This window comes from Artibeus jamaicensis, unplaced genomic scaffold (assembly GCF_021234435.1).
Source record: "Artibeus jamaicensis isolate MK-2021 breed Jamaican fruit bat unplaced genomic scaffold, CSHL_Jam_final contig_2002, whole genome shotgun sequence".
Classification (NCBI taxonomy): Eukaryota; Metazoa; Chordata; class Mammalia; order Chiroptera; family Phyllostomidae; genus Artibeus; species Artibeus jamaicensis.
This window is the reverse complement of record NW_026521408.1, coordinates 595,146-607,984: the sequence shown is the minus strand read 5'-3', so window position 1 is coordinate 607,984 and position 12,839 is coordinate 595,146. Positions and strand designations below refer to the sequence as shown.

The 12,839-nt window shown below is 43.5% G+C and overlaps 1 non-coding gene across 1 annotated transcript; it reads right to left on the bottom strand.

Moving 5' to 3' along the window:
* Positions 1-7,837: 7,837 nt before the first annotated feature.
* LOC119041296 (U1 spliceosomal RNA) lies at positions 7,838-7,997 on the bottom strand. Its single transcript, XR_005081019.2, has one exon. It is a non-coding gene; the product is annotated as a U1 spliceosomal RNA (small nuclear RNA).
* Positions 7,998-12,839: the final 4,842 nt, after the last annotated feature.

Below are 12,839 nucleotides of genomic sequence, written 5' to 3'. Positions count from 1 at the left end.
TATAGCTCTGGGAAGTTCCTTCCTCCACTGGGGCTTAGCTTCTTTATCTATCAAATGGAGAGTGTAATTAGATGACCTCCAGGGCTCTCAGGATTCTTCTGATCAATACACACATTTCTGCCATATCATCTCTTGTATCTCTTCACCTCACAAAATCTTACCTGAAAGTCTGAAGATAGAATGCAGGGGACTAGCATTTATAAAGAGCTGACTTTGAACCAGAATTGTGTTTGGTGCCATTAGCCAAAGTTTCTGTTTTTCATTAGGCCTGATACTAATCTGCTTTGATTGTTTTTGGTATTTATAAACTCCTCATTTTTGATTTGTTGTCTTTCTGTTACCCTATGTTTACAATGCTTTCTTCTTGCCCCTCCCTGCCAGAGAACTAGAGCAAGAACCATTTACTTTGGGGAGCACCCCATAAGAATTTCCTACTCTGTTGATTTTGGGTAAAGAGCTGGAGAGAAGAAGGCTACACAGGAAGGTTGGCTTAACAAGAATGAGCATGGATGATTTTCTCTAAAGGGCTGAACATGATGTTTTGAGTTATTAATCTGGACCATTTGGGGTACCTCCTGGGCCATGAAACCTTGATTCCTGTTGTGTACAGGGATAAAAAGATTGTTTCTGCTTATTTCTACAATTTCCTAAGAACCTTTTTTCTGTATGGGAATGTCTTGCTCAATCATCACTGTTCATTGAGGGTTAGAATTAATGAGTGACTAGGATCATGAAAGAATGCTGGGTAAAGAAGTATCTCAGAAAATTTTGCCCTCGGCCTGTAGATACTTCAAAGTGCAATTGGGAATTAACAGTCTTGTAAAAAAATAGCCTTTAAGAAAATTCTAAAACATTATTTGATGAGCCAAACCCACCCACCCTGGGCAATTCCATGGCGGTGGTTGGGACTTGGGACACTTTCCACTTCATATATAATAGAAATACATAGACTGAGAAGCTCTCGGGAAGACTGAAGCTATAGCCCCTGTTACCTAGACCTAAGAACATATAAAACTCCTAGACTTCAGTTAAATTCACACCAGTTTAGTAGATTTATCTAAACTTTGCTATTCTCTTTGCTAAGCCCCAAAGTTTCTGTGGCTTAACACAAGTGAAGTTCATTTCTCCTGTGACACCGAATGGGGGAGGGCAAGAAGTTGGCTGGAATGGGGGGATTTCTTCACATTCCTCCTGAAACCAGGGTGAGGGAGGGTCTGCTATGGCTTCGCTCTGGGTGACAACCCAGCAGGGGGAAAGAGGAAGAATGGGATGATCTCATAGGAGGGTCCCATGGGCAGTTATACCAGCCCACTCTGGGTGGCCCATAGTCACCTACATGGATCCAGCTACTGCAAGGGGACTGGGACACAAAGTTCCCAGCTGGGCAGTGCACAAACATATTGAGCACTGCATCATGCTCCCAGGGGGCTGACAGTGCAGGCAGTGAGAACAATCACTTCTCTTCCTACCTGCACCTCCTCACCAGTCCCCAAGCACCTTCCTCTCATCTCACCATTCCTTGCATCCTTTCTTACCTCCAACACACACACACACACGCACACACACACACACACACACACACACACACACACACAAAATCATTGCTTCAGGCCTAGCACTATTTTCCCACAATATAATTTTCATCAGTCACTGCCTTGCCTAGAACTTGAGTAGATTCCCTGATGTTGCATCAAGGATACACTGCTTTGACTTTGGTTTTAAATCCCTTGCAATATGGGCCCCACTTCCTTGTCCCAGACTATATGAAGACTTCAGATAGTTCTTGCCCTGATTGGAACTTCCCTTGGCTATGGGTTGTCCTATAGTTTTTACACATTGCCCTCTTCATTTTTTATGCCTGTTTTGGTGTTCTTTGTTAGGTTGTAAATTCCTTAAGCAGAAAGAACAAGTCTGATAGAGACAGCTTCTGCTCCTCATTGCTCAGTGTTCTGCTATCCTCCTCCACCTGGTATGGACATAGGCAGTGTCCTTATCTGTACAACACTGTCATCTGCTGGTGGAGACAGTCACTGTAGGCTTAGAGAAGATGTTTCCTGACCAATCAGGACCTGCTCATGAGAATTAATTTTTTCATTTTGTTAGTGTTTTTTCTTTTTTAAATTCTATGTTTAAATATATATTTTTTTGATTATGCTATTACAGTTGTCCCATTTTTTTCTCCCCTTTATCTCCCTCTTCCCTGCACTACCACCCCCACCCTCCAGCATTACCCACCCACCCCACACAGTTAATGCCCATGGTTGTACATATAAGCTGGCTTCTGGCTTCTCCATTTCCTATACTATTCTTAACATCCTCCCTGTCTATTTCCTCCCTCTCCCTGCTGATAACCCTCCATTCGATCCCCTTTTCTGTGATTCTGTTCCTGTTCTGGTTGTTTGCTTAGTTTTTGGTTATTTTTTTTAGGTTCAGTTGTTGATAGTTGTGAATTTGTTCTCATTTTACTCTTCATAGTTTTTGATCTTGTATTTATTAGATAAGTCCTTTTCACATTTCATATAATAAAGGCTTGATGATGATGAACTCCTTTAACTTTGATGCAGACACTGGCCTGCAGTGTCCACATCATTATGGATGAAATGAGACATTTACACTGACAACTGAGTCTGGTGCAGGAAAAGGGACAGCATGGCTTTTCTCTCAAGGGGAGCAAAAGCCATGGTCCCCTTGCCGTGACCAACCTTTATTAGGTTTCTCCGCACATTACATGGTGGTCCTCATTTGCTATGCACAGATTGCTTTAGGTGGTTACCTTTTACAGAAAATAAAGGAGCCAATGCTGCTAGTCACATCACAGAAGAGGGATATTTGCAAATGAAAAGGGCAAAAGTGGTTGGACCGGTTATACTCGTCCTAGGAAGGTTTAGCATGGATTTGAGGAAGTTATTTTGTAGTAAATGTTTGCCACAAATGCGGGTGAGGGAGTTTTTTAGCAAAAAGCAAGACTCAAAGTGGCCTAGGCACATTGCAGGCCTGATTCCCCATGGGAGAACCTATCTGTGGGTGTGGGTCCTGTGCATCTCTGAGTGGGAGCTGGGCCCACGCCACGCAGAATGGTCTCCTACAAACTTGACCTTATCTGGGAAGCACTTTATCTGCCCTTCCATTCTAAATGGTAACTTTTCTAGATAGAGTAATCTCAGGTGTAGGTCCTTGCCTTTCATGACTTGGAATACTCCTTGACAGCCCCTTCTTACCTGAAAGGTTTCCTTTGAGAAAACAGTTGATAGCCTTATGGGATCTCCTTTGTAGGTGACTCTCTCCTTTTCTCTTGCTGCTTTTAAGATTCTCTCCTTATCTTTCATCTTGGCTAATGTAATTATGATGTGCCTTGGTGTATTACTCCTTGGGTCCAACTTTTTGGGGACTCTCTGAGCTTTCTGGATTTCCTGAAAGTTTACTTCCTTTGCCAGATTGGGGAAGTTCTCCTTCATTATTCGTTCAAATAAATTTTCAGTTTCTTGCTCTTCCTCTTCTCCTTCTGGCACCCCTATGATTTAGATTTTGGAACGTTTAAAGATGTCCTAGAGGTTCTAAGTCTTTGTTCATTTTTTTTTCTTGATTTATTGTTTCTTCATTCTGTTCAGGTTGAATGTTTCTTTCTTCCTTCTGGTCCACACTATTGATTTGAGTCCTGGTTTTCTTCCCATCACTGTTGGTTCCCTGTACATTTTCCTTTATTTCATTTAGCATAGCCTTCATTTTTTCATCTAATTTGGGACCATATTCAATCAATTCTGTGAGCATCCTGATTACCAGTGTTTCAAACTGTGCATCTGATTGGTTGGCTATCTCTTCGTTGCTTAGTTGTATTTTTTCTGGAGCTTTGATCTGTTCTTTCATTTGGGCTATTTTTTTTTCTTGGCACACCAGTTACATAGTAAGGGGTGGAGCCTTAGATGTTTATCAGGGTGGGACAACCCATGTTGCAGCCTTGTGATGCTGTATGTGGGGGGAGGGGTCTGAGAAGGAACAGTGTCACTTGCTCCACTCTCTGTCAGTTTTCAGTCACTTCCACCAATACCCATGTGTAGGTAAGCAAATTGGTCCCTTCTTGTGCTCATTCCTGGGTGGGTGGGTTTGTGTACATTCAAGGTTGTGTACATTGTGGGTCTCTCCAATGAACTCTCCTGTGAGACTGGAATTTTCTCCCACTGCTGCCCAACCTCTACAGCTGTTTTCAGTCAGAAGCTTTGAGCCATTATTTCCATGCACTGGAACCCTGGGTTGCTTAGTCTATCTCTCTTCCCAGTTGTTCCTCCCAGTTGTTCCTCCCATTTTATCTGCATGAGAATGTGGGACCACCTAGTCCACAAGCTGCTGCCTTGCCTGCTCTGTGAGCTACCGCCTTGTCTGCCCTGGTCCTCCAGCCACCACCTTGCTGAGAGTCCTCTCTGCCTGGCTGCCTGTCTCCACCCCTCCTGTCAGTCTGGGTGAATGTGTCTTCTTTCACTCCTTGGTTGTCAGACTTCCATACAGTTTGATTTTCTGTCAGTTCTGGTTGTTTTTTTAAATTTGTTGTTGTTCCTCTCTTGATTGTGTAAGGAGGCACAGTGGCTACCTACGCCTCCATCTTGGCCAGAAGTCTCCAGCCTAGAGTTTTGAGTCTTTAGTTTCCTACACTGAACCCTGGGTTTTGCAGTCTGTCTTGTTCCCTCATTGTTCCTCCCAGATGCTCTGGGAATGAATGTGGACTGCCCTCGCAGTCCACTGGACCACAGCCCTGCCTGCTCTGGTCTTCTAGCTGCCTTGCTCTGTCATTCTGAAACTGGAAAAGACACTGGAGTTTGGGCTGACTCAATACTACACTCAATAAGCAATGACAGCGATCGAATCTTTATGGGTGCTTTATTCAGATGGTCGGTGATCTGAGAAGACGGTGGGTTCATACCCTAACAGACCACCTTAAATTTCATTTTAAAATGGCCCCTTTTATTAGGAGAATAGAGTGTAGGTAAGGGGTTTGAATTCAGGAAAAGTTAATTGAAATAAAAAACCCCCCACAACTTCAGCATTCTCGTCCTGGGCAGTGGTCTTAAGCTGTGCCCCAGGTGGTGGCCTTTAGCTGTGTCCTGGGCTGTGGTCATCTCAGTCTGGAGCACAATGGCTCAGATATCATCTTGAATTGCTTGCAGTCCTCCTGAGGAACAAAGGTGGAACTGCTCATAGTCTCCTGGAGTCAAAGTGGGTCATACTTTCAGTTCCTGGAACAAAAGCTTTTAAATGCATTGCTTACTAAGCTTATTAGCTATTACTTAAACTAAAATTTTCCAACTCTTAAGTCCCCTATCAGTTCTTCCTTTCCTCCTTGGCTGCCCATCTCCACCCCTCCTACCATCTAGATCAATTGTCCTTTAACTCCTTGGTTGTTGGACTTCCATACAAATGTTTTTCTGGCGTTCTGGTTGTTCTTTTTTTTTTTTAAACTAGTTGTTATCCTTCTTTTGGTTGTGCAAAGAAGTGAAGCATTTCTGCCCATGCCTCCATCTTGACCAGTACTCGCTTAGTGTCAAGAGTTGGTTTCAGCCAGAGCTGGCGACTGATGTTTCTCCTTTGTTTCCCCAGAGTGCCTAGCAATTGATATAGACTCACTTGTTACTTATTCTACAATTAACAACAGCTGCTGCCCAAGTTTATTTAGTATCCACGCTTTAATTTCATATCCATCATGGACCATACTTTATTTATTGTGCATTTACATGTTATTTCCAACTTTCAGCAGCTCAGTGCCATCAGTATTATTGTAACCAAGCAGACAGGCCCATTCAAGTGGTCCCTTGGTGTATGACCCAACAATTAATGCTGGAAGAAACAGGTTTTTACTTACAATATTCCAATTGTAGTAAGGCCAGGAGCACGTCAGCCTGAGCCCTTCTTTCCCACAAGACCGAGCACTTCCCTTGCTTCCCAAAAGGCCATAAGCCAAAAGCCCTGAAAGTTCTCCATATCCTTTCTTAAGCTGGCTGCCCAAACAGTTGTTTAGTCCCTCTGGAAGGTACCAAAGTCGCCATCCTCATGCAGCAGCTCTCCCCTTCAGAATTTGGGGTACATTGTCATCAGCCTCCATTTCATAGCCCAGAAAAGAATGTACTGTGTTACACTGGATGAGGATAAAGTCCAGGAAGAGCACAAGTCCTGAGTGTCCAGGTTTGCATGGCAGCAGGTCAGCATCTTGCAAGGCAGTCAGGCCTTGGTGGCTTCAGAGTCGGCTATAGTGGGCACAAACAAAGCAGCATGCCTGCTTTCTTACTAGCCCATTGCAGACCAACTCCTACAGCCAGCATGGCTCCTATCTCACTACCAGCAGCATAGCTCTCCTTTCATGGCTTCCTACCCTTAGGTTTTAATCTTGACCTGGAGCCTCCTGTGTGACCTCATCTCCAACTCCTCTCACAATGAGCTACATTTGCCAGTTCCCCTGAACTGTTTACATTCTCTCAGCTGCCATCCCCAGTCAGAGCGAGTGACTCAGTGATCCAGGGGGAACTACCTCCCTTGGCTGTGTCATGAGTCAGGATATGCCCTTAAGGTCATGCCCACCTTGCCTCAAGGTGGTAGCACAGCTATTAAATAAACTATCAAATTGTCATTGTAATGTAAAGTAACTTAATCCTATCATCCTCTCTCCCCAGCCCCCAACCAAGGGCTGTGAGGGTTTTCTCCCATTTCCCAGGCACTTCTCACCCTGTGCCCTGTTACATAATTACCCCATTTTTCTAAAGAGAAAATGGGCTTTCCAGCAAAGAGGAGGTAAAAATTACAGCCAGTGAGTAGAGTAGAAGAACCAGCTATCCTGACTTCAAATCCTATGCTTTTTCCTATTATTGATTTTTGATAATAATCACTGATGTTCCAATACTGGAACCCTTGAAGTGGGGGGCTAAGGGATTGGGAAAGAGCTATTTGATAGACCCAGGTTTTAATTCTGCATTAGAAACTGACTCCATTGAAGCCACCAACCTTCTGATTCTGACTGGGGACTCAAATGTTGGAAAAATTTTAGTTTCAGGTAATAGCTAATAAGCTTAGTAATCAATATATGTAAAAAGCTATTGGCCCTGGCTGGTGTGGCTCAGTGGATTGAGCGTCAGCCTGTGAACCAAAGGTTTGCTGGTTTGATTCCCAGTCAGGGCACATGCCTGGGTTGTGGTCCAACTCAGATCCCCAGTAGGGGGGCACAAGAGGCAACCACACATTAATGTTTTTTTTTTCTCTCTCTCTCTCTTCCCCTCCCTCCTCTGTCTAACACAAATAAGTAAAATCTTTTTAAAGAGTTATTGTTTCAGGAACTGAAGGTGTGACCCAACTTCATTCCAGGAGACCATAAGCAATTCCACCTTTGTGCCTCAGGATGACTGCAAGCAATCAGGATGGCTTCTGAGACATTGTACTCCAGGTTGAGACACCCACAACCCAGGACACAAATGAGAAAATGCTGCAGGTTTTTATCTGATTGACTTTCCCTGAATTCCAATCCCCTTACTTACACTTTTCTTCTTATAAAAAGAGTTGGTTTAAAATGGATTTTATGATGATCTGTTAAGGTACAAATGCACTGTCTTCTTTGATGGATGGCCATCTGAATAAAGCGCCCATAAAAATTCAATCCCTGTTTCTGTTTATTGGGTCTGGTAGGTGACAGGCAGCATGAATGCCAGCTTTTTCAGTTTCAATTCTTCCCCTGTCCCAACCCCTACTATGCAAATCAAATCAGATATGCAGGAGAGTAGAGAAGAAAAGTTACACTTCTCTATTCTCTGCAGGAGTAATCTTTTGCTAGAAAGTTTTTTCTTTTTTTCTTTTTCTTTTTCATTCAGGGGAGAATGTGAGTGCAATTTCCCACTACCACAAATTATGCAGTTGAATTTCCACATTTGAGGTAATTGCAGTAGTCAACACATCCAGAATGCCACGGGTAAGCTCGCCCTGGGAGAACCACCTTCATGATTATGGTATCTCCCCTGCCAGGTAAATAAATGTCTTTTCCTTCCTTCCCTCCTTCCTTCCTTCCTTCCTTCCTTCCTTCCTTCCTTCCTTCCTTCCTTCCTTCCTTCCTTCCTTCCTTCCTTCCTTCCTTCCCTCTCTCCTTTCTTCCTTCCTTCTTCCTTCCTTTTTGAAATATGTTCCATTGATAAGGAGAAACTAAACTTGAAATCCATCTGTCTGAAAAGCATTTGACTCAAGTTTCTTTCAGTGTTTTGCCATCTTCGGGACAAGTGTGCACTGATACTTAAACTCTAAACCAGCCTGGGAATTCAGACTGCAAACTCAGTGTGTCCTTGGCTCTGCCTCAAGTTTGACACCAGAGTTCAGGATGACAGACAGCAAAGGAGGGGAGCACTCAACAGCAGCAGGAAAGTTTCCCAGCCTATCAGCCTAGGCAGTTTCTTTCCCCTCCCCATGTTGCAATGGAGCCCAGGAAGTGGGTCTCTTTCTTCTGACTCCTGGAGGGCCCACAACAGAAACTGCTGTTATTTGCATAATGCTTTACTGTTTCTACAGTGCTTCTTAAACGCAGCTAAGCATTCAGTCTTTGCAATTACCCATGAGGTGGATGTGTTATATCACCCATTTTATATCTGTGGAGTCAGAAGTTCAGGTGACTCACCAAAGACCTCCCAGTAAGGAGCAAAACCCAGCTTCAAAGCAGCTCCTTGGATGCAGGTCCTGCCCTGCTCAGCACACCTCCATGTGTCCCAGCCTGCACCAAACCATGGTTCCCTGGACATGCTTCCTTCCCAGACTCCAGGCTCTGGCACATGCTGTCCTCTGCCTGGTAAATTCCATCTCCTTCCACCATCTCCAACTGCAGAATCCCAACTTAAAGGCTCAGCTTCAGTGTCAACATGTCTACAAAAGTTTTCCTGATTCCCACCTGGACCCTCTCTCCTAGAATTTGTGCACTTAAAAAAAAAAAGGATCAAGTCACTGCAACCTAATGAGTGTTCTAATTACCATTCATGTCAGCCTATCATCTGCAGAATTTAAAAGAATGCCTTGTTTTATACAGCATGTTCTCAATCAAGTGCTTAACCAATTGAATTCTTATTATAAACCAAATAAAGTAATAAAAGTTAACATTTGTTGGCACTTTCTGTGTGTCAAGTTCTGTTCTAAAAGCTTTGCCTGTTTCATATAGTCCTGACCTCCAGCCTGTGAGTTAGGTTCCATCTCTGTCCATTCCTCGGAGGTAAGAAAGTAAAACTTTAAGTAATGTGTCTGGGGTCACCTGCTGGTAAAAGGTAGAGCTGGGGTTGAGCCACTTTCTCCGCTGTCTCTAAGGTAGGGACAAGTCCCTGGACCCTAAGAGCTGTATGTTTATTTCCTCCCCCAATAAAGAAGGCTTGGCTTCAACATGAGGCTGAAATAAGTCAAAAACTGGCCTTTGCCTTACTAGGCTTCATTTTGGCCAGAGAGGGGCAGCAATTCTGTGGAAAGTTGACACTTACCTTTGACCTCAGCCCAGAGAGAGCCTGGAAACAGTGGCCAAATTCTCTTGAGCTCTCAAATGTGGAAGAAAAGGAAGAGAGAGCTTGACCTGGCACTTGAAGTCAGCTCTGGGTCCCTACCCACCTTTTGTATTAGGGGCCAGACCACTCACTTTTCTATGATTCAGAACTTCCTCAAAATAAAAATGGTATTTTGGTAAAGCTCGTTAATCATTGTCAGGCAGTAAGGACCAAATAATGGATGACATACAAAGAACTACAAGGGTTTATTCTGAGTCAGGGTCAGTTAGTTAAAGGGCTACAAAACTTTGGGAAACAAACTCATTTCCTGCCCAGACCCTTATCAGAAAATTGAGGGAATTCTTAGCAGAGAAGGTTTCACAGGATTTTATGTATTCTTTCTTAGGCCTGATTGCCCTGGGGAACCTGCCCTTTCCAGCACAGGGCTGCATCACCCTCTGTCATTGTTTCAGGCTTAAATCAGGCAGTGGAAGTAAGGCAGCCAAGCGATTAGGAGACTTCTCACAGACAGAATGAGGTCTCAGGCTATGTCAAAGCTGAGGGGCGAGGCCATCACCAACTTTTGCTATAGCCCCCAAGTTCTTCTTGGCCTGAAACCTAGGCATGTAAACTGAATGGGAATCAAACCTGTGACCTTCTAGTTCACAGTCTGGTGCTCAATCCATTAAGCCACACCAGCCAGGGCTCAATGCATACTGTTTCTAACTCTAGCAGTACAAGCCTTGGGAATCTAGCAATTCAAGCCTCAGAAATCACTCTTTTCCCCCACTTTTTTCATTGAATTTATTGGGGTGACACTGGTTAACAAAATTATGTAGGTTTCAGGTGCACAATTCTGTAACACATCATCTATACACTCTATTGTGTTTACCACCCCAAGTCAAGTCTCTGCTCTTCACCATTAATCCCTCCAATACCCTCCTCCATCTCCCCACAAGGGAATCACCCTTGCTTTACTGATGGAGAAACTAAGGTGCAGAGAGTTTAAGTTGCTTGCTTTTTTGTCACTCACCTAGGAGGTGGCACAGCTAGCAGTGAGCTGAGGTCCATTTCAGGCTACAGCTCTGCCCTCTGAAAGAGGGAGCCACAGTTCTGGGACCTGCATGGAGTTGCCATTTGTCCCAGCCTTAACTGTCAGTGAAATGCAAAAATCTCATTAATATGTCCATTACCCAGGTTGGAGCATAAGCATCTTTCATAGCACAGGCCCTTCCTGTTTCTCTCTGTAGCAGGTCTTCTCTGTTTGTAAAGCTACATGCAGGGGCTGCCAGGGTTGCCCATCCTAGGGATGGCTCTGCCTCAGTCCTCTGACCTTCTGGATGCCCTGGCAGTGCCTGGCGGGGTGGGGGTGGGGTGGGACATGCTGGGAGGCAAGACTGTCCTTGACACATCAGTGCCAAGAGTTAATGTTGTCAAAAGCACTGAGAGGAAGGAATACAGGGTGGGATGGGGCAGGGCCATGACACAGGCCCTGATGAGTTTTGGGACTGTCCCTTTTCTGTAATAGGGGCGGAACAGGCTAGGAGCTCTTCCCAACATAGAAATACTGAGGTGTTTTCCCCACAGATGCTGCCCATGGAGAGGAAATAATGCCTTCTTTACAAAAGTGTTGGAGGTCTAGGGCTTCACCCAGAGGGGCAGAGTGAGTCACTGCAGAGCCAGCCCCACACCTAGAAAGTAAGACATACTTAAACAGTGTGTCTTACTGCCAACAAAAGCTTAGCAGGAGGAAGTGTATGATGTTAAAAAAGCCCACCTTTTAGTCGTATGTTATATTATGGGTTCAAGTTCATAAAAGTAACATCATAAAGCAGTCAGTGAGAATAAGGAGGCTCTTCTGACAGATAAAAATATTTTAAATAGGAGGCATGGGTGGTATTCGATGACAGACCCATGCCAATGCCTCACTTCCTGTTTATGTTTGCACATTATTGAGAAAAATTTGTATTTATACAGATCAACTATTATACCTTCCCAAAGTATTGAGTTTTGCATGTCGGGATATTTTATTTTATTTATCTTTTATTGATTATGCTATTACAGTTGTCCTGATTTTACCCCCCTGCCCCCCTCCACCCAGCACTCCCCACTCCCTCAGGCAATCCCTCCAACCTTGTTCATGTCAACAGGTCATGTGTGTAACTTCTTTGGCTACTCCCTGTCCTATACTGTATTTTACATCCACAAGGCTATTTGTTAACTACCTATTTGTACTACTTAATTCCTTTACCTCTCACCCTTTCTCCCACAACATCCTCCCATTCCTTTATCTTTAATCTTTGGCATTTTAATTATGATGTATCTTGGGGTGGGCCTCTTCCCACTCATTGTGTTTGGGACTCTCTACTGCTGCCTGGACTTGCATGTTTGTTTCCTTCACCAAGTTAGGGAAGTTTTCTTTCACTAGTTTTTCAAGTAGATTTTCAATTTCTTGCACTTTCTCTCCTTCTAGCACCTGTGATGCAAACGCTGGACCTTTCGAAGTTGTCTCAGAGGCTGCTTCCACTATTGTCATTTTTGGGGATTTTTTTCTTCTTGTTCTTCTGCTTGGCTATTTTTTGCTTCCTTATGTTCCAAATTATTGATTTGATTCTCAGCTTCATCCACTGTACAGTTTTTCCCTGTAAATTGTTCTTTATTTCAATTAGTGAATCCTTTGTTTCTGAACTTTTTTATGTCATTAAGGTCCACACTAAATTACTTGAGCATCCTTTTTTTCTTTTCTTTTCACTATGACAAGTGATTTTTCCCATTTTCACTTCTTTACTGTTATTCAATTACAGTTGTTCCAATTTCTGCCCATTATTCTCTCCTGCCCTACCCACCTCCCACCTTCCACATTCGTCCTTTCCACTGTTGTCTTTGTTCATGAGTCCTTTATACATGTTCCTTGATTTGACCCTTCCCCTTCTTTTCCTCATTATCCCCTTTCCCAGTCTCATCTGGTCAATGTCAGTTTGTTATTATTTCAGTGTCTCTGGTTCTGTTTTGCTCACTTGTTTATTTTCTTGAACCTGATAAATGGATCAGGTTCCACTTATAGGTGAGATCATATGCTCTTTTTCTTTCTTTCTTCCTTCCTTCCTTCCTTCCTTCCTTCCTTCCTTCCTTCCTTCCTTTCTTTCTTTCTTTCTTTCTTTCTTTCTTTCTTTCTTTCTTTCTTTCTTTCTTTCTTTCTTTTTTTCTTTCACTATGTAGAATTCCACTGCATAAATGTAGCAGAGTTTTTTTGATCCACTAATTTACTGATAGGCACTTAGGCAGTTTCCAGCACTTGGCTATTACAAAAAACTCTGTTGTGAACATTGGAGTGCATAGGTTCTTTTGAATAGGTATTTCAGGATTCTT